The following is a 23,220-nucleotide window of genomic DNA, read 5'->3' on the forward strand; positions in this document are numbered from 1 at the left end:
ACAAGTGTCATGCTCTTATTAACTCTATCTAAACCTTAGGTTATAATAAATAATATATCTAGGACCAACAATATTAATCAAACCTCATGTTATAATTAATATTCTTAAACTATAGGTTAGCTTATAAAATCCATAACTGTTGCTATGAGTGTCCAACTAAGTCCCGACTTGAACCAAAATCCATGAAAACTAACATACTACAAACTAATACTAACTACTATCAAGCTAAGTAAAATCTGGGATACTATAATTCTCTCCTACTTAAAAGAATTTCGTCCCCGAAATTTACTTACCAAACAATTCCGGATACCGTGCTATCATGTCCTCCAACTCCAACGTTGCCTCTCGTTCAGAACTATTACTCCATAGGACTTTGACTATTAGAATAATTTTAGACCATAATTCCTTCATCCCTCTATCTAGGATACTAACCGGTCGTTCCTCGTAACTCAAGTCTATCCGGAGTGCTATCGTATCATACTTGAGGACGTGAGATGGGTCTGACACATATTTATGCAGCATTGAGATGTGGAACACATTATGGCTATCTGCTAGAGCTGGTGGTAGGGCTAATCTATATGCAACTATTCCCACCTTGTCCAATATCTCAAAAGGACCTATAAACTGGGGACTAAGCTTGCCTTTCTTCCCAAACCGCTTCACACCTTTTATAGGAGATATCTTTAAGAAGACTTGATCTCCGATTTTGAATTCCACATCACGCTGCTTGGCATATACATAACTTTTATGACGGCTCTGAGCAGTGAGCATACGCTTTCTAATTAGCGCTACTGCATCCTAAGCCTCTCTAACAGCTTCGGGTCCAAGAAGTTGCCTTTCTCCTACCTCGTCCCAATGTAACGGCGATCGACACCTCCTTCCATAAAGTAACTCATAGGGTGCCATCCCGATTGTTGACTGGTATCTATTGTTGTAGGAGAATTCTATTAGCGGCAAATACTTACTCCATGTTCCTCCGAAATAAAGTACACAAGCGTGCAACATATCTTCTCAAATTTGTATAGTACGTTCGGACTGGCCACCAGTCTGAGGATGAAATGTCGTACTAAGACTTAACTTGGTACCCATGGCTTGCTGCAAGCTTCCTAAAATCTTGATGTAAACACCAATCCTCTATTAGATACTATGGTCTTAGGGATTCCATGCAGTCTTACTATTTCTCGAACATATAGGTCTGCATACTAATCTGCTATGTACGTAGTCTTGACAGGCAGGAAGTGAGCTGACTTGGTTAGTCTATCTACTACTACCCAAGCCGAGTCGTGCTGCTTATTTGCTCATGGTAGTCCTGTCACGAAATCTATGGCTATGTCTTCCCACTTCCATTCTGGAATACTAAGCGGTTGCAATAAGCCTACAGGCTGCTGATGTTCTGCTTTCACTTGCTGTCATACTAAGCATTTAGACACATACTCCACTACATCTTTCTTCATTCCTGGCCACCAATACAACGCCCTAAGGTCATGATTCATCTTGGTCGACCCTAGGTGAACTAAGTATGGGGTATTGTGCGCTTCTTCTAAGATCTTCATCTTAATTCCAGGATCATTCGGCACTCATACCTAGCCCTTATATCTCAAGAACCCCTGTCCTAATATCGAGAAATATGTGGCCTTGCCTTCTTTAACTGCAGCTATGTGAGATAATAATGGGTTATCATGCCCTTGTCTGATCTATATATCTTCTAACAGACTTGACTGGATGGACAAGTTACCCAGTTGACTAATGACTACTTCTATTCTGGCATTGATTAGCTCTTGCTGTAGCGGATTTTCTATTCCAGCTAACGCTGCTAGACCTCCATAACTTTTCCTACTCAGCGCATCAGCTTATACGTTTGCTTTTCCCGGGTGGTATAAGATTTCGCAGTCATAATCCTTCACTAGTTCTAACCACCTGCACTGCCTCATGTTGAGCTCCTTTTGTGTGAAGAAATACTTTAAGCTTTTGTGGTCTGTATAAATCTCACACCGTTCTCCATAAAGATAATGGCGCCAGATTTTCAATGCAAAGACCACCACTGCCAACTCCATATCGTGTCTTGGATAGCGTTGCTCGTACTCCTTCAGCTGCCTTGAGGCGTAGGCTATTACCTTGTCATTCTGCATCAGCACACAACCCAAACCTTGCTTCGACGCATCACAGTAGACTACAAACTTGTCGTTGGGTGTCGGTACACAAAGTACTGGTGCTGAGCATAGCTTATCCTTGAGCAACTGGAAGCTCTCTTCACACTTATCAGTCCAGCTGAATCTCTAATGTTTCCGAGTCAGGTTGGTAAGCAGAGTGGCTATCTTAGAAAAACCCTCTACAAGCCTCCGATATTAACCTGCTAGCCCAAGAAAACTTCTAACCTATGACGCATTCTTAGGACTTGGCCAATCCTTCAATGCCTCTACCTTAGTTGGGTCTACAGCAACTCTGTCCTTGGATACTATGTGGCCGAGAAACGCTGCTTGTGAAAGCCAAAATTCGCACTTCTTGAACTTGGCGTAAATTTGATGCTCTTTCAGTCATAACATGGTCATCCTTAATAGTTTCTCGTGCTCGGCTTCGTTCTTGGAGTACACCAAAATATCGTCAATGAACACTATGAGGAACTTGTCCAAGTAATCCTTGAAGACCCTATTCATTAAATCCATAAATGCAACTGGATCGTTGGTAAGACCAAATGACATAACTAGAAACTCGTAATGTGCATATCGACTTCCTCACCATTTTCTTCTGGAGGTTTGAGGCTAGAATCCAAAGGAGCTTAAGGCTGAGATTTTATGCTTGAGGTTTTGATCAAGTTGGGGCTGAGGTTGTTCATCAGTTGAGGTAAGACTTTGAGGTTAATATTTCAGTTCCTGGTTTTGGTGTTGAGCTGGTTTTTCTAAGCAAGGTTCTGTGGGAATCCTAGGGAGTTGAGGCTGAAGATTTGAGGAGGAGAAGGCTGAGCAAGAGTGGGAGACAACCTAGGCTAAGCACATCCATCAGAGGTAAGGAACTTTAGTTTTCAACTTTGTGATTTCTGTGGTTTTGCTGAGTTTCTGAGTTTTAGGTCCAACTATGGTGAATTCTTTGATTAGGGGTGCATGTGATTGAATTATGTGTGTTTGGGATGTTTGGGATGAGTGGAGAATGTTGGTAGGCTTATTTTTATGTTTGGTTGAAGTTTGGAAGAGTTTTGGTAAGGTTTGGCTCGGGAAAAATCGAAGGGGGAAAAGGCAGGAATTGTTGTGCTGTGACTAGCGCTACAGCGCTAGCCATTGGGCGCTGTAGCGCTAGGCTGGGTGGTCTGGGGTGCCTTAGGCTTTGTTTGTAGCATTGTAGCGCTACCCTATTTCCAGAAAAGGGTTTTTGGGTTATTTTCAAGGGTTTTTGCTCGGGGGTTCGGGGTTTGATTCCACCACCCCGTTTGGTGGAATTAGGGCTTCCCGAGGGCTCGGGATTGGTTCCGAGGTTAGGTTTTGGACTTGAGGTTTGGTGATGATTCTGATCTATGGCTGTGACTAGGTGTACACTAGGGCTCAAGAGGGATCGTGCTTGAGGATCAAATCGAACAAAGCTAGCAAACCTAAAGGTAAGAAAACTGCACTCGGTTATATGTTTGTGATGGGACTAAGAGCTCCCTATATCTGTATGATGTCATAGATGGTATTATGCCATGGGACATGTGATAAATGGCCTAAGGGTGCCGTAAACAATACTTGCGCACAGGGCGCAACTTGGCCACTGGTAGCCGAGGACAGCTTAATATTCACTGAGCTCGGCTTAAGCAGGCCAGAGTCAGTGGGATAATTGAGGGTGCGGCCTAAGGGCGTTAACCTTGGTTATCATGTGTGGATTAATTGTTGATATGGAATGATATAGTTGGTATGCTGAATACTTGATTAACATGAATGCTTAAACTGTTAAGTACATGCTTATGCGGTATGAGTAATCTGATTGTTTGTTGAATGATTATGCTCTGTTATTGTGTTTTCTTGCTGGGCCTTGGCTCACGGGTGCTATGTGGTGCAGGTAAAGGCAAGGGCAAGTCAGACCAACCTTGAGGTGGAGAGCTATGGGGCTGAATGTACATAGTCAGTTGTTCGGCCACCACGGTCGAGGAGTGGAGCAAGACGGGATATGCTTAACTATTTGTTTTTCCTTAGTATGGCTAATCATTGTATCTAGATCTTGAATCTTTTGTAAACGCTCTTTAACTTATTACTTTTGGGATCCCATGTAAATAGAAAATGTTTATTTATGAGAAATGTAGCTTTTGAGACCAAAAATCTTTTAACCCTAGTTCAACTATAGTTTTGGTAACACGTTTTGATTAAATGACTTGATTAGCAAGTCTTGCACTTTTATAAACACACAGTGTAACGGTCTTGGCTATCCAGGGGGTTACATAAACTATAGGTTAATCTTATAAAATCCATAACTATTGCAATGAGTGCCTAATGAAGTCCCGACTTGAACCAAAATCCACGGAAACTAACATACTACAAACTAATACTAACTACCACTACTATCTAGCTAAGTAAAGTCTGGGATACTATAGACAGTTGATAGGATAAGTAAACATATTGTATTATCTATTCTATTCATATCATATAGTTGACTATAGGTCAATTCAATCTCAATTCTGAGTGGTTAGCATTCTAACTGGTTGTATTATTTGAGTTCTTTGAATTGTTCGTTACCAGCTTACCCTACGGACTAACCCATACTTACATCTTGGGAACTCGGTAGTATAATTGAGTGGGAGTGTTAATCATAGATATGAACATCTATAGCTTCTGATGAAGAAGTGAAATGATGGTTTCCTTTTAGTTTGTTCAAGGTAATGATAGAGATCTCATTTCAGTAATTAATATTAGTTTACTGAAATATCATTTACAAGAAACTAAGTGTTTTAAGGATAAAATACAATGAGGGGTAAAACGGTATTTTAGTCCCATCTTATTGTAGACCGTCTATAGAGGATTGAGTGAAAATTATGGTTGTAACAATGGATAATTAATAGCATCTCTATATTTGTTATAGAGCGTTCTATGAATTAAAGAGTGCAATTCCGAGTCATTAGTGGAGTCATGAGGAATTAATAAGTTAGTAAATTTATTTGTTAGATTTATGATAACTTATTGGACCTTGATTTCATAGGCCCATGGTCTCCACTGTACCTTGGATAAAATCATCTAGATAGTCTCAATTAACTGATTTAATTATCAATTAGAATTATCAAAGTTGACCAGGTCAATTTTGGATAGTTTCAGAGAAATTATGACAGATTTATTAATCAAGATAAATTAGTATCTAAATTAATAAATAAGTTTAAATCAAGGTTAAAATTATAAATAATTAATTTGATAAAGGATTTGAATAATTATTTAATTAATTAAATCAATATAAAATAATAAAGGGCTTGATTTTAAGTCCAACATGCTTATAATCAAATGAGAAATTTCACGGGCCTAAAGCCCATAATAATTTTGACCCAGGGCTGATTATTGGCTATTATTTTATTGATTTTTTTTTAAATAAATGACCTACTTGAGTCTATAAAAGGAATGCTAAGAGAAAGTTGAAAATAGAAGTCAAAACACAGGTTGAAACACAAGAATCTGATAGGTTTTAGATTCTCTCTAAACATAAGTCATTTTCTAAGCCTTATTGTTCTTTTCTTTTCTTCTCTCTGTATCTATCTCATGTATTGAGAATTTCCCACTCTAGTCTAGGTGATCCTAAGGATACTTTGGAAGGCTGTGAAGAAAATTGAAGATCGGTTTAGTTTCTTGGTAATACTCTGCGACAGAAATGATACAAGGGTTAGAGAAGCTGAAGGAATACTCATTCATTCCGCTGCGTATAATGTAAGTATTCTTATAATTATTTCTCTTTGAATTAAATTTTAGAAACATGTTCTAGGTTGTGTCATATTAATTTGTTTAATATTAGATCTACATGAAAATAAATAAAGATCATGTATAAGTTTTCTCAACAACTGGCCTCAGAGATTATGGTAATCTTTATTTTCCCGAATGATTATGTTAAAAATTGAATTATTTGATGTGTTTGAATAATTGGATGGATTTTCATATTTTTATGAAGCATATTGATTTTAGGCGATTATTAGCAGTTTTTAGGTTATTTTGTTGTGTTTTCTATGCCATTAATTTTTATACATATGTTTATTTTGTGTAAAACATGTTAAAAATTAATTAGAAAATGATTTCGGTTTGAAAAATTGCACACAAAAATTTCCGAATTTTTTTTGGCCTGGCTGCCATTGCGTGCGCGTACATCGCGAACGCACCGTGAGCATCTGCCCAGCCACCCGCACGCACCGCACTCGCACATGAGGCACCGTGGATAGTACCCAACTGTTCATCCGATTTTTTTTTTTTTTTTTAAATTCAAGAAAATTAAAATGTGAAAATTGATTATTTATAATCAAAGCCAAAAATATCAGATTTGTTTTATTATTTAAAATTGATTTTTAAAATAAGATATTTTTGTTGGTTAACATTTAATAATTAGATATTTTCTACAAAGATTCAAATTCAAATTTAAAATAAACTAACAACTTAATTTTAAATCTTTTAATATATAAAAATATTGTAATTAAGATATCAGATATTTAAGATTTTTCTTTCAAATGCTTATCATTTTTATTAAATATTTATTTGAAAATATAAATATCTGTTTATTCTATAGTTTTTAATATTTAAATTATTTGAAATTTGAAACTTGTTAGTTAGATATTTTCATGGATATTTGAATTTGTTTAACTGTTTTAAAATATTTTAGGGTTGTTATAACTATTAATATTTAATTTTTTTAATAGTTAAAATATTAGTTTATAGTTGTAACAGCATATGATATTTTTTGAAAAACAGTTAAGATATTGATTTTAAAATTTAAAATTTGTTAAAATTTGAAAAAAAATTATTTTTTCAACCAATTAATAAAATATTTTTTTTTCTTAATAAATGGGATTTAAATTAACTTTGGTTAATTGTTGATAAATCCTATTTAAATTAAATTAATATATTTTTTTTCAATTAACTTAAAACCAAGTTGATTGTTGATAAATGAAATTTAAATTAACTATTGTTAATTGTGATAAATTTAATTTAAATTGACATATTTTTGTAAAAAATTAATTAATTTGAATTTTTTTTGATAAATTCTAGAAATTAATTGTGGTATTTTTTCAAATGAAATAAATTGTGGTATTTTTGCATAAATTCATAGACTTGCTCATATAGTAACATGATTAGGCCCATCCAATTATAACATGTCTGGTTGCACCATATGTGGTATTTTTGCAATTGGGCTTAGATGCATATAGTGGCACATATGTTTGCTAGATATATGGATTTTTTGCCAAATAAAATATTCATAAAATAATAGGTTTTATTTGAGCCTATTAGAAAATGTAAAGTTTAAATTCCTCTCTTGTGGGTTATTCCACTTGTGAATGCTCATTTTCTTTGCATGACTATAGTGGGCCTAATCAATTAATAACAATTAATAAAATGAAGGTTTAAATTCCTGTCTTTTGGACCTTGTATGGAAGTATGGGGGCATTTGTAGTGGGAATGACATAGTAGACCCAGCCTTCCCCCATACAAGCCCAATTGTTAAAGCCCCTTTACCTGAGTTGGACTTAATTGTATAGGTTCATTATATTAGTTAAACCTAAATATTGACTAGCAACAAATTAATTCTAAATTAATTGAATTTGTTTCAATGTAACACTTTAGAATTAATAGGAAATTATAGGACTTTGGTTTTAAAAATTCTAATTTTTTCTATTTTTTTGGTAAACCATAGTCATTAATTTTCTAATAATAAATAATAAAGATACTATTTTTAATTTTATAATGAGCTTATTTTAAGAATTATATTCGATCTCCACCGTTGGTTTAACAACGTCAATAACTTAATGGAGCCTCGAGACGCTTTGATTCGTCCCCCTACGGAAGGTGTTCATTAGTTATTTTGACAATGTTAGGTTTCAAAAGATAGATATTTATAGGTCAAATTCTACTAGACTCACCCCTACGATGACTACTATGACTAAATCTATTGATTATCGAAACCATGGGTCTAGCTCATAAAATAAGATATTTTGTTTTCTTATTTTGATCGAATAGTAGGTTGTTAATAATGGTGTCCATTATTAAATAAGTTTACAACTTTATTTAACTAGTGGTATTTTTTACTCTCGCCAACTGGGACAAGGATATCATAGATTAGTTAAAAACCTAAGAAATAGAGATATGATTATTTTGGTATTTGTTGTCATATCTTACATATTTTGGTATATGTTGTGCTATTTCTTGAGTTTTGTGTGAATAGGAGTTTTATTGAGAAAATGTGAATAATTTCTATTTTATTGATAATTTGTAGTTTTAAGTATGATTGTGTTTGCTCCTATCCTTTCTCAACTTTCGATGGAGAAACTCACTGGAGAAAACTTCCTTAAATGGAAGCAAAACATCAACATTGTGTTGATTGGTGACAACTCTGAATTCGTCATGACTGAGGAATCCCTGAAACAAGCACTGTGTCTGCACGTTCGTGATGGCACCGTCAATGCTCGTGATGGCACCATAAATGCTCAGATAGCACCATCTCATCACGTTCGTGATGGCACTATAAATGCTCGAATGGCACCGTATCTGCACGTTTGTGGTCAACTCAACTATGGCCTGGCGCAGCTCATGAACAAGCTTTAGATTATTGAGCCTATCATGGGTGGACTTAGTAAGGGAGGAGAAAATAAGACTATTGTTGTTGCTGCTGATCCAGCTAAGGCAGAAGCTAACAAAGCTTCGTCTTCGAAAGCTGGAAACAAGAGGAAAGGAGGACAAAACAACAACCCAAGCCTACAAAGGCTGCGAAGACGAGTGTACAACCAAATGCATAGATGCCTATGGGGAAAAACAAGACAGGTAAAGATAAGTGCTTTCACAGCAAAGCGAAGGGGCATTGGAAATGAGATTGCCCCAAGTTTCTAGCAGCGAAAAACAAAGGTCATGATTATAGTTCATTTATCTTAGAAACATGTGTTTTAGAGAATGATAAATCTGTTTGGATTATTGATTCTGGATCTACCAACCACATTTGCAACTCTTTACAACTTCTTGAATCGTGGGAGGAAGTGGACGAAGGCGGCTTAAAGCTTAGAGTTGGGAACAGAGCGTTCATTGCGATTCAAGCTAGAAGAAAAACTCGTCTGAAGTTCAGACTTAAATTTTCAATTTTAAATGATGTATTTTTTATACCGAATTTTAGTAGAAATTTAATTTCAATTTCCATGTTGCAATTAGAACAATTTGTTATGACTTTCACAAGTTCTAATATATCTATTTCCTTCAATGGATCAAAATTGTGTATTGCATGTTTGGAAAATGGGCTTTATATTCTGCGACCTAATGAACCCCTTGCTCTTAACAATGATTTATTCAAACTAGCTAAACCTAGGACCAATAAACGTCAAAAGACCGATAAGGATAATATGACGTATTTATGGCACTTGAGACTAGGTCACATTGGCTATGATAGGATTCAGAGACTTACAAAGGATGGACCTTTGAGGGAAATCACCTTAGGTGAATTACTTGTCTGTGAATCTTGTCTAGAAGGCAAACTGACCAAGCGTCCATTCTCTGCAAAGGGTGATAGGGACAAAGAACCACTTGGACTTGTGCATTCAGATGTTTGTGGATCTTTGAATGTACAAGCCAGGGGTGGTTTTGAGTATTTCGTCACTTTCATTGATGATTACTCTAGATACTCATATCTTTACCTAATGCATAGAAAATCAGAAACATTTTCAAAGTTTCAGGAATTCCTAGCGATGGCTCAGAACTAATTAGGTAAAACGTTAAAGATCTTGCAATCTAATAGGGGTGGAGAATATTAGGATATGTACTTCTAAGATCATTTAACTGAACTTGGGTTTTTATCACAACTTACTGCCCCTGGTACTCCGCAACAAAATGGCGTAGTGGAACGCTGGAATAGAACTTTATTGGAAATGGTTAGATGCATGCGCAGTTACACAACTCTACCAACTTCATTTTGGGGACATGCAATTCAACCCGCGAACGACATTCTCAATGTCGTGCCGCCTAAGTCAATCCTCAAAACACCTTTAGAACACCGGAATGGTCGTGAACCTAGTTTACGCCATTATAGAATCTGGGGGTCTCCCGCCCACATCCTGAGGAAAAAGGAAGGAATGCTAGAACCAAAAACTGAAGTTTGCATGTTCGTTGGCTATCCTAAAGGTACTCGGGGTGGACTTTTCTATAGTTATTCAAAAAAGAAAGTGTTTACTTTTACGAATGCTACTTTTCTGGAAAATGACTATGTCCAAAACTTCAAACCATACAACAAAGTAGTTTTAGAGGAGATGGTTAAAGAATTGACTCTAACCAATGTTCCATTGTCATCAACACGAGTTAAGGATGAAATTCCCACTCTTCATGTCTAACCGACGCAAATATATTTAAATGAAGAAAGTACCATTGTTCCTGAGCAAACAGTCACGGAGCCTCGTCGTAGTGGGAGGGTTTCTAGGAACCCAGTTCGCTATGGTTTGGATGGTGAAACCAATATGGTTGTGGGTGACACTAGTGATGATGATCCATTGGTTTTCAAACACGCAATGGCTAGCCCTGAAAAGGACCTATGGCTCGAAGTCATGAAACAGGAAATGGAGTCCATGTACTCAAATTCTGTCTGGGATCTTGTGGAAGCACCTAGTGACTTTAGGTCCATTGGGTGCACGTGGATCTACAAGAAGAAATGAGGTGTTGATGGAAATATCGAGACTTATAAAGCTTGATTAGTGGCTAAGGGTTATACCCAAAGAGATGGCGTGGACTATGAGGAAACTTTTAGTTCAGTAGCCATGCTCAAGTCCATACGCATCCTCCTATCCATAGCAATTGCTCTCGACTATGAGATCTGGCAAATAGACATCAAGACAGCTTTTCTTAATAGGTAGCTTGACGAAGTCATTTATATGGATCAACCAAAAGGTTTTAAAGTAGCTGGACAAGAAGGAAAAGTTTTCAAGTTGAATAGGTCCATTTATGGACTTAAGCAAACATCTCGTTCCTGGAATCTTAGGTTTAATGAAATAATCAAAACCTATGGCTTTGAACAAAATATTGATGAGCCTTGTGTTTACCAACTGAAGGCAAATCAAATAGTGGTATTCTTGGTTCTTTATGTAGATGGTATCTTACTCATTGAAAACAATGTTAAGAAATTATCAGATGTGAATAATTGGCTGAGCACTCAATTCCAGATGAAGGATTTGGGTGAAGCAAGTTATGTTCTAGGTATCCAAATCATCAGGGATAGAAAGAACATACTCTTAGCTCTATCTCAAGCAGCTTACATAGATAAAGTGCTTGAACGATTCTCAATGACAAATTCCAAGAAAGGACGTTTACCGTCTCGCCATGGAATTCATCTTTCAAAGAAGCAGTCTCCCCAAACTCCTAAAGAGGAAGATGCAATGAGCAAAGTTCCTTACGCATCTGCAGTTGGAAGTCTGATGTATGCCATGTTGTGTAATAGACCAGATATCTTCTATGCAGGGGGAGTAGTGAGACGGTATCAGTCAAACCCAGGATCAGAACATTGGATAGAAGTTAAGCATATCCTGAAGTATTTCAGGCGGGCTATGGATTATATATTAGTCTACAAGGGTGGTGTTATGAACCCTTGAGGCTACACCGATTCAAATTTTCATATTGATGTCGATGACAGGAAGTCTACTTCTGGAATGGTGTTTACTCTTGGGGGTGGAGCTGTGATATGGAGAAGCGTAAAGCAATCTGCAATCTCATATTTCACCATGGGGGTTGAGTACATAGCCGCGTCAGAAGCAGCTAAGGAAATAGTCTGGCTAAAGAATTTCTATTTGGATCTTGGTGTTATTCCAAACATGGATAAACCGCTTGTGTTGTTTTGTGACAATACAGGAGCGATAGCCAACTCGAAAGAACATCGCAGTCACAAGAGGAGTAAGCATAAAGAAAGGAAGTATCAGATTATTCGAGAATATGTGGCCAGGGGAGATGTGAAGGTTATGGAGATTGCATCTGAAGACAATCTTGCAGATCCGTTTACAAAGACACTACAAGAAGCTACATTTGATAAACATATCAAAGAAATGGGACAAGTAGAATTAAGGCATTAGTTTCAATTAGTGCAAGTGGGAGTTTGTTGGGGTTTGATGCCCTAATTAAAACCCAATTTCTTCGTAATCTCATTTATTATCAATAAAAGAATAGAAATCATTTTTTGACTTGGCTAATCACTTTGCTCACATGTTTTATTTTCATGATTATTTGTTTAATATAAACTTATATTAAATCTTGAACATATAGCTAATCGTATTAATAGTGACGTAATCACAATGGATAATAAATATGATTATATGTTCAAAATAAGTTAATCCTAAGATTAGTCAGTGCACAAGATTTACACTGACTTGCCATTCTACGATATGATCTACTTACACATTGCAGTGTTACCTTCTTTCCAGAATATTAGTAAAGTAGATAAGATCGGATGTATTTGTTACATCGGACTGGACCGATATTGATAGTTGATAGGATAAGTAAACATACCGTTATTATCTATTCTAGTCATATCATATAGTTGACCATAGGTCAATTCAATCTCAATTCTGAGAGGTTAGCATTCTAATTGGTTGTGTTATTTGAGTTCTTTGACTTTTTTGTTAGCGGCTTACCCTACGGACTAGCCCATACTTACATCTTGGGAACTCGGTAGTACAATTGAGTGGGAGTGTTAATCATAGATATGAACATCTATAGCTTCTGATGAAGAAGTGAAATGATGGTTTCCTTTTAGTTTGGTTCAAGGTGCAAAATGATAGAGATCTCATTTCAGTAATTAATATTAGTTTACTGAAATATCATTTACAAGGAACTAAGTGTTTTAAGGATAAAATACAATGAGGGGTAAAACGATATTTTAGTCCCATCTCATTGTAGACCGTCTATAAAGGATTGAGTGGAAATTATGGTTGTAACAATGGATAATTAATAGCATATCTATATTTGTTATAGAGCGTTCTATGAATTCAAGAGTGCAATTTCGAGTCTTTAGTGGGGTCAAGAGGAATTAATAAGTTAGTAAATTTATTTGTTAGATTTATGATAACTTATTGGAGCTTGATTTCATAGGCCCATGGCCCCCACTGTACCTTGGTTAAAACCATCTAGATAGTCTCAATTAGTTTATTTAATTATCAATTAGAATTCTCAAAGTTGACCAAGTCAATTTTGGATAGTTTCACAGAGTTATGTAATTTAGAGAAGAAAAGAGAAATTAGGGAAGATTTGTTAATTAAGATAAATTGGTATCTAAATTAATAAATAAGTTTAAATCAAGGTTCAAATTAGAAATAATTAATTTGATAAAGGATTTTAATAATTATTTAATTAATTAAATCAATAGAAAATAATACAGACCTTGATTTTAAGTCCAATGGGCTTATAATCAAATGGGAAATTTCACGTGCCTAAAGCCCATGTTAATTTTGACCTAAGGTTGATTATTGGCTATTATTTTATTAATTTTTTAATTAAATGAATGACCTAATTGAGTCTACAAAAGGAATGCCAAGAGAGAGTTGAAAACAGAAGTCAAAACACAAGTTTTTTTTTATAGGTTTTAGATTCTCTCTAAACATAAGTCCTTTCTAAGCCTTATTGTTCTTTTCTTTTCTTCTCTTTGTATCTATCTCGTGTGTTGATAATTTCCCACTTTAGTCTAGGTGATCCTAAGGATACTTTGGAAGGCTATGAAGATAATTGAAGATCGGTTAAATTTCTTGGTAATACTCTGCAACAGAAAGGATACAAGGGTTAGAGAAACTGAAAGAATGACTCATTCATTCCGCTGCGTATAATGTAAGTATTCTTATCATTATTTCTCTTTGAATACAATTTTATAAACATGTTCTAGGTTGTCTCATATTAACTTGTTTAATATTAGATCTACATGAAAATAAATAAAGATCTTGTATAAGTTTTCCCAACATATAAATCAGCCCATGCCTGATTTTCTTCTGCCTTTCATACGTCTCCTTCCAGCAACTTCCAAATTATTAGAAAAGGCTATTAAGAATGAACCATTAAGTGGTAATGCTAAAAGTTAAAAGGTTATTAGAGTAAAAATGTAAGAAGCAAAATTAACAATTTGTGATCATATAATTCCACCCCAAATACATTTTCATTTTCACTCATTTTATAGACTTTGAATACATTCAGGTGTAAATTCATTATATTGCAAGTTGGAGTTATTTTTAGAATTTTTTTTATTCTATTATTTAGGTTGTGGCACAGCTATAATTTTCATGTTTTCCATATAATATGTAATCATATAGTTCATAATTTAGTATTGAAGTAGAGATATTAATTCAAATGGGTATATCTTATTTGCTAGTTGTGGGCATAATGAAGACGATAAGGTTTAGTGTTATTTTCTATTTTTTAGAATAAATATATATATACTTGTTTATATATATTTTATATGTTTATGATTTCTTATATTATATGTTTTTTCTATGTAGGTTGTTGATTTTTCTGAGTATTTTGAGATTTCACACCAGGTTGCACATGTTGCTACAGAGGTTTCACCTCAGCTTCCAAAAGTTGCAGAATTTGCAATAAAATTCGCACCTCATGTTTGAAAGGCTGCAGATTTTGCAACAAAGGTTGCACCTCAGGTTCCAAAGGTTGCAAAGATTCCTAAAGAGATTGTACCTTAGGATTCAAAGGTTGCAGATTTTGCAACAGATGCTGAAAAGGATGCCAAAGAAGTTGCACAAGTTGCAAAAATCATTCCATGTCAATCTATTTTGGATTGTTCGTCAGACATATATAGCATTGGAGGAGGTTGTGCAAATAGTTGTTAACACTCTAAAAGTAATGAAGATGACAGTGGTAGTATTTTAGTGAATATTACTAGTTATTGGCTTTGGTTTAAGTTTTTTGTATTGAATAACTTATATTACATGATAGTGTTTTTATGGTTTCCCTTATTGTTGTAATGACTAATTTGCTTCTTTATATTAAAAAAAAAGTCTTGTGATATTTTAAATTAATATTCCCAATCTGAAAACTCATATGCAACCTGTATGCAACTAATGATACTTTAAAAAAACTCATATGTTGATTTCATTCTCAAGAAACTCACTGTAAGCTCAAATAAAAGCCCAATACAACTCTATGCAACCTAAAGAAACTTTCAACAAACTTATATGTAATTTTCATCCTTATGCAATTGATGCAACCCACTACAACTTGAAATGCAAATCCAATGCGGCTTAAGACAACCCACTACAATCTCAACAGAAACAAAAGCAACTTTTAAAAAAAATATCCTAATTTGATCCTTATGCAACCTCAAACGTAATCAAACGCAACCGGTTGCAACCTCGTGCAACCTTATATTCCCTATCTGAAAATTCATATGCAATCAATGACAACTTAAAAAAAAATTGTATACCCATTTCCTTCTTATGCAACTGAAGCAACCTCAAATGCAAGCTCAATGCAACTTTAAAAAGGTGATATGTTAATTTCATCCTTATGCAACTCATGTAACCTCAAATGCAAGCCAATTAAAATAACTGCAACCTCAAATGTATGTCAATGCAACCTAATATAATCCAGTACAACCTCAAATGCAAGTCCATGTGTAACGCCCTGCTAATTAGGGTCCATTACCATGTGTGTTTAAAATTAGTGTTGGACTTGCTAAACGAGTCATTTGGACTAAAACATGTGATTAAGCCACTAAGGGTTTAGGTATTTAAAATTTTGTTCAAGACATAAACATTTTCATTAAACAAAACTTTAGTCTTTACATGAGATCCCAAAATACAAGTTTAAAAGTTGGTTACAACCTAGAGATTACAAAATAAGTTGGCCTAAGCGGCAAAACAGAATCCTACCCTAGCCCCGATGTGATATCTTCGTCGTGGCGGTCAAGCGGACTGCATATGTACACATCACCGCTATCACTCTCCAACTTATGGATGGCCAAGCTTCTCCTTACCCTTACCTACACCACAAAGCACCCATGAGCCAAAAGACTCAGCAAGAAAACATATTTAGACAATTCACAAAATATAACAGCATGCTTAACTGTAATAACAGGAACTAAACATACGCACTATACAAATAAGTGACCATAGGGTCACACAAGTGCGTGTCGCACACCCATTTTTTCATATGGCATCCGAGCAAGTCAAGTGTATAAGGCACTCCCGGGGTGGCCTAGCCATAACGGCCTGCGCTCAACGCGCATAACGCCGATCATGACTTATAAGTCGAGCCTTATAGATCCTTGACTTATAAGTCGAGCCCCCTTTTAACCAAATATACCCTTGACTTGCAGGTCAACCTTTAATCAGATACAAAGAACAAATTCTTGGGTAATAAACCGAGCTTCCTAGCCAAAACAAATATCCACATAATACATTCATTATACATACAGATACAATGCATTACAGTATACTAAGCAGATATGCACAAGCACAAATATAATCATGCTCATCGATTGGGCCCGAGCCCTAATCACATTTACATTTAACAGACAGGCCAAGCCCCAATCATACATTTCATGTATCAGGCACAATTTTCTTACCTCAATCTTCGTGCAGGTAGTGGAACAACCCTGAGCGCTGATCCTGACCCGAGCCTGGCGGCCACCCTAGTCACAACATAAGTATACGTTCATCAGGACTTAACCCTAAAACCTGAGTTCCAAACTGAACTCTAAATCTTAAAACCATGGTTCCCAGTTAACGAGGCACTAAAAATGTCCCCCGAGCCCCCAAGCAAGCTCCCAAATCAGATTCTCGAGCCCCCAGGCCTAGCCCTAAGAATCAGAAAACAGGCATTTCGGGGCCCCTAGCATGGTCACGTCCACAGGAAATCTAGGGCTTCTAGACCATTGGCGTGGTTGCACCAACCCTTGGCGTGGTCGCGCCCCTCGATTCGAGCCCCCAAATTGAATTCCAATTCCCCTCCTTCTGGGATACGAGCGCGGTCGCGCTAGGTCGCCAGAAATCGAAAATATGCCCAAAACATGATGTTCTTCCCCAAATCGCAAACCCAATGATTTCTCAATATTTCAAACCCCAAATTGACCCAACACAGAGTTTCCAGCAGGTTTTCAGCTTCAAAAAACTACACTAAACTTAGGCAACAAAACCCACTACCCCAAACATCCAAAACATCCATAATCATACAATTTAAACATCAAAAACCATAAAACTCAAGAACACAACTTAAATACCAAACCACTGAAACCTCACCTCAAAATATCAAATTCCTAGGGATGAGGATGATCTTAGCTGCTTCTAAACCAAATCCCAAGCTGTCACTCCTCCAAAATTGCCTTCAATTTCCATAAAGTCTAGGCTTAGTCTTACCTTGGAGTGTCTTTAGTGAGCTCTTCTAAAAATGCTCCTAACCAAAGGAATGTTTGTACGTGAATGAGCCTCCCCTTCAACCTTACCCCCTCATCATACTAGCTAGGTGGTCAAAAGACCAGTCTACCCCTAGCACTAAACTTAGCCCTAAGGCATACCCAAGGGAACTTTAGTCATTTGGCATAATTCCCACTAACCTCAATCATCTCACACAACCCCAAATGATCTATTAAAAAAACGTTCATCAATTAATTCCCCTTACTCTAGGATTCCCGGTAATTTACCAAATTATTGAAATACCCCTAAGCTCATCCTTAGCCGGGTATTTTACCCCGTTGTGACTTTTCCACTAACTAGCACCCTAGGATCACCTCATGCCGAGTAACTCGAATATATCCACATAATAATGTGGTCGCAATCATATATCACACTTATTTATAATTATACCCTTAATTGGTCAAAATTATGAAAATGTCCTTCTAATAAGAAACGGGCCCACATGCATATGTAATACACCTAAACATGCAAGCATTATCATATCATAATACAATTCACATAATAACATGCTCATAACACATAAGCACTCATTTAATTCAATTATTGTCTCCCGGCCCCCTAATCCAGGCACTAAGCCATATTAGGGAATTTGGGGCATTACAATTATCCCCTCCTTACAGGAATTTCTTCATCGAAATATTACCTGAACAACTCGAGATATTGGTCTTGCATGGTTGATTCCAACTCCAAGGTCGCATCCTCGACCTTGTTGTTCCTCCATAATACATTAACTAGAGGTATGGTTTTATTCCTCAGGACCTTGTCCTTCCTATCTTATATCTTGACTGGCTGCTCTGCAAAAGATAATTATGCCTACAGCTCTAGATCTTCAAAACTTAGTACACGAGTCTCATCAGATACATACTTCCGCAGCATCAAAATATGGAACACATTGTGCACAGCCAACAATGCCGGAGGTAAGGCCAATATATAGGCCACCTGACCGATCCTCTCCAGGGTCTCAAAAGGTCCTACAAACCTAAGGCTCAACTTACCCTTCTTCCCGAACCTCCTCACCCCCTTTAGTGGTGAGACTCTAAGGAAGACATAGTCTCCCACCTTGAACTTCACATTCCTGCGCTTCGGATCCACATAACTCTTCTGTCTACTCTGTGATGCGAGCATCCAAGCTCTGATCTTCTTGATAACCTCATTGGTCCTCTAAACTGCCTCAAGACCCAAGTATCTACGTTGACCCATCTCATTTGTAATGTCTTGAATTCCCTAATGTGGCTTAGTGCATGTGATTATATGCATGATTATGTGAATTATATTATTATATGATGATAATTGCATGCATGTGAGCCCAGTTCTTATATGAATGGCATTTTCATAATTTTGGCCGTTGGGGGCATATTTGTATATTTATGTGCATGTATGTGATATATGGGTGAGACCACATTATTATGTATATATGTTTGAGCTATTCAGCATGAGACGATCCTAGGATGAAAGTTAGAGGTTTGGTCATAACATGGTTAATTATCAGGCTCGAGGTGAGCCTAGAGGTAATTTGGCGCTTAGTACATTACCAGGGATGAGAGGTAATGGGATATGATTTGATAATTATTTGAGGATATTGGGAATGACGGAAATTGGAGGAAATTGATAATGATTAATGGGGTAGGTGGAAATGACAATTATGCCCTGAGGTGGCTTTGAAAGATTTGAATGGCCCTATGGGCATTTTGGCCATTTAGGCTATTAGATATACTTAAGCTTAGATGGCAGTAGAAGAATTACATAGGCAAAAACAAAGGTTTCTTTCTCTCCCACTCTCGATCATCTCTATCTCTCTCATTCTCTCTCTTTGTGAGTTTTTTAGGCAAATTAGGAGAATTGAAGCTTGAGGTTCTTGAGGCTTGGGACTTAGGATTTTAGTGCAGCAATTGGAGGTGTTAATTTTGTGTTTAAGGTAAGGTTTTTAGCTTGAACTTTAAGGTTTTGCTCTGTTTTGATGTTGTTTGAAGGCTTGAGAGTTTGATTGTGTAATTGGATGGTTGGTGATGTTTTAAGTGTTATAGAGCTTGTGTTTTGCTGTTAAACTAGTGATGATGTTGTGGTGATGATTGATTGTGATATGGGAATTGGTTTGATGAGTTTTTGGCTGGGTTTAGATTGAGAAAACTGAAGGGGAGTTGGGTCTGCGGGATGAAGTCGAAACCAAGTTCATGCAAGTCGCAACCTGACTGAACCCTAGGGCCTTCATTGGGCTCTTCCTGGCAAGGGCGCTGCGGCCCTTGAAGGCAAGTCACAGCCCACCCCTGGCACCCAGACAGGGGTCTCTTTGTCTTGGGGATGCACTGCGGTCCTTGGGGACAGGTCGCAGTTCGCCTGTCCTCTTTGAGCCAAATTGAGTTTTAGTCAGTTTTGAGCGCGGGTTTTCGAATCTTAAGGCTCGGGATCAAATTTACTAACCGTTTTAGTAGGATTTGAGGTCTCGTGAGTTGGGTTTTAGTCCATGAACCTTTATTACTCATTTTATTGATGAGATTTCATATTTGGTTATGATTAGGTGACCGCTAAGGGCCTAAGGACAGGATCGTTCTCAAGGGTCATTCTTTATTTATTTTATGCTCAAACCTGAGGTAAGAAAGCTGCACCCATTATGTGACATACATGATTATTGTTGAAGCATGTTGATTGCTCTATATTTGGATATCTGTTGCATCATGAATGCTTGAATGCATGGTTTATTTGAGCAACGCACTGACTTATTAGTCAAAAATGGCAATGGTGTTAAGTGTTGGTCGTGAAGCTCTGACTTATCAGTCAGGGTCAGCAATAGTACTGAGCGTTGGTCGTATGGAATTGACTTATGAGACAAGAGTGACATTAGCGTTTTTAACGCAGGCCAAAATGATTACATCTAATCAACATGAGCATTAAATACTTGACCGACCTATTGGTTGAAGAAAACTAAAGTGCTTGGCTATTCTATGACTAGTTACTCAGAGCTAGGGCTAAAAGGCTCAGGTGACTAGATAGTCACAAAGCTTAGGGCGCAGGACCCCCGAGAGACTTATTAGTCATCTATTCAGGGCGCAGGACCCCAGAATGACTTATTAGTCATCTATCCAGAGCGTAGGACCCCAGAATGACTCATGAGTCATCTATTCAGGGTGCAAGGCCTTAGAATGACTTACTAGTCATCTATTCAGGGTGCAAGACCCCATAATGACTTAACAGTAATCATCTTATTAGGGCTGCAAGCCCAAGGATGATCATTTATTTATATTGTATATATGTAGTAATAAGTTTTCTTGTTGAGCCTTGGCTCACGGGTGCTATGTGGTGCAGGTAATAAAGGGAAAGAAAAGCTTACCCAACCCTAAGTGGAGAGCTTAGATGGCGACGTGTACATATGCAGCTGCTTGACCACCACAGCCGAGGTGTTTCTCAGGGGAACTAGGGTTTGACCCTATTTTTGCTACTTAGGTCGGCGAATTGTAACTTTTGAACTGTAATAACCATTTTGGATTGTAAACAACTTTGTAAACACTTTTATGGGATCCCATGTACAAGTTAATGTTTTTAATAAAATATATCCATTCCTTTTGATGGAGATTTTCACCCTGGCCCATTAATGACACTTAGATGCACGTTTATGGCCTAATGACTCATTTAGCAAGTTAAGCACTATTTAAAGTACACGGTGTGACAGTCTTGGCTAACCAGGGCATTACAATTTGGTATCAGAGCGTGACAAGGTTTAGGGTTCCTGTAGACTGGTTGGGCATGTACATTCACCACTGAAGACAAGCTCGACTCATGGTTCATTAACTATTTATGTGGTTATGTGTTTAACTGCTTAAATAGAGTATAAATGCTTTATCTGCCTGCATGAGATACACTAATAGGGCTGGCCCTTGACTGCTACATGATGAGCAAGAACGTGCTTATTAGCACTGATATTATTAGAATATTCTTATTAGTATCGTTAATTGTTAACTGTTAAGTGTTAAATGTTAAATGTTATGATCATGAATCGACATGCTTATTAGCATGATTGTGGAACAAGGATGGATTCTATTTGATATTGGACCGTGAGGCGGGAAGAGGTTTCGTTATCACTACTTAACTGGTCGCATTGATTATTGCAGCAAGGTATAGGTTGAAAGTATGCTTCCAAGGCAGATAGAATCATCATCTGGTCAGGAAGATCAGGGCCAGAATGATAAACAGGGTCAGGAAAATGACCAGAGTCAGATCCCTCACCCAACTCCTGAAAACTGGTAGCAATTGCTTGTTGATTTACAAGCCAAAGTAATGAGGCAGGGAGAAGAAATCTGCCTCGTGAGAAAACAATAGGTTCCTGTAGGGAACATATTGCCAGAGGCACCACCTGTACCGGTGCCAACAGTTGAGTAGCCGTCAGTGGCTGGAAGAAAATGGGAACCTCTTTATGAAAGGTTCAGGAAACAACACCCTCCAGTTTTTTAGGGTAATGTAGATCCAGCTAAGGTTGACCAATGGATGAGCATGGTTACCACCATCCTTGAATTTATAAGGGTGTCTGGTAATGAGAGGGTGGCTTGTGCCACATATATGTTTTGGGAGGATGCCCGAATTTGGTGGGAAGTGATATCCCAGACCAGAAATGTTAATTCCCTGAGTTGGGAAGAGTTTCAAACTCTGTTAAATGAAAAGTACTATAATGATGCCATCAGAGCTGCAAAAGCTGAAGAGTTCAGCAAGTTGTTTCAGGGAAGTTTGTCAGAGACTGAATATGCTTTAAAGTTTGACAGACTGGTAAAGTTTGCAATGAAACTAGTGCCCACTGATGGGACCAGAATGGAGAGATTTCTCCAGGGGCTACAGCCTAGGATGGCCCGTGATGTTCGTATTACCACTATGTCTGGAATTACTACTTATGCATAGGTGGTTGAGAAGGCACTCACAGCTGAGAGTGCAGAGCACAAGATCTGGTGGGACAATGCAGCTAGGAGAGACAATAGGAGGGTGGGACCTCCATTTATGGGTACAGGTAGGGGTGGAGGCCCCAGTGATCAGAAGAGGAAGGCTTCTGATGCCTTCCCAGCTCCAGGCTCTGACAGGAGACTGCGTGGTATTATAATGGGCCGCCAAAGCGGCAGTGAGGCCTGGAGGACTTTTCGTGAGTGCCCTAGATGCAAGAGCCACCATCTAGGTGAGTGTCGGGCAAGAGCTTGCTTTTTATGCAGAGTTACGAGACATTTGAAGAAAGATTGCCCAATAGCAAGAAAGAAAGAGCCAGGAAAGGCGAACAGCTCGACTCCAGCTCGTGTGTTCACATTGACTCACGCAGAAGCTGAGGCTTGTCCCTCAGTACTTACAGGTCATGTTTTTAGTACTGGAATACCTTATACTCTTTTGATTGATTCTGGTGCTACACATTCTTTTGTTGTTAGTAGAATTATTAATAGACCACTAGGGAGCTAGTAGTATCCAGAAGATGGGTCAGATCATTGCCAGTGGCAGTGGAGGGAAGAGAGTTATCAGTTGATTTGATAGAGTTGGTTATGACTGACTTTGACATGATTTTGGGTATAGATTGGTTGGTGAAGTATGGGGCAACCATAGATTGCAAAACAAAGATGGTAACCTTTGACCCTGAAGGTGAGAATCCTTTTGTGTTTGTTGGCATTGTGCATGGACCCCGTATACCTATGATATCTGCT

The 23,220-nt window shown here is 37.4% G+C and overlaps 1 pseudogene; it reads left to right on the plus strand.

Moving 5' to 3' along the window:
• LOC133791612 (uncharacterized) overlaps positions 1-14,977 on the plus strand; it is a 52,642-nt pseudogene extending 37,665 nt beyond the window's left edge.
• The last annotated feature ends 8,243 nt before the right edge of the window (positions 14,978-23,220 follow it).

The sequence above is a fragment of the Humulus lupulus genome, chromosome 7 (genome assembly GCF_963169125.1).
Source record: "Humulus lupulus chromosome 7, drHumLupu1.1, whole genome shotgun sequence".
In the NCBI taxonomy this organism is placed as follows: Eukaryota; Viridiplantae; Streptophyta; class Magnoliopsida; order Rosales; family Cannabaceae; genus Humulus; species Humulus lupulus.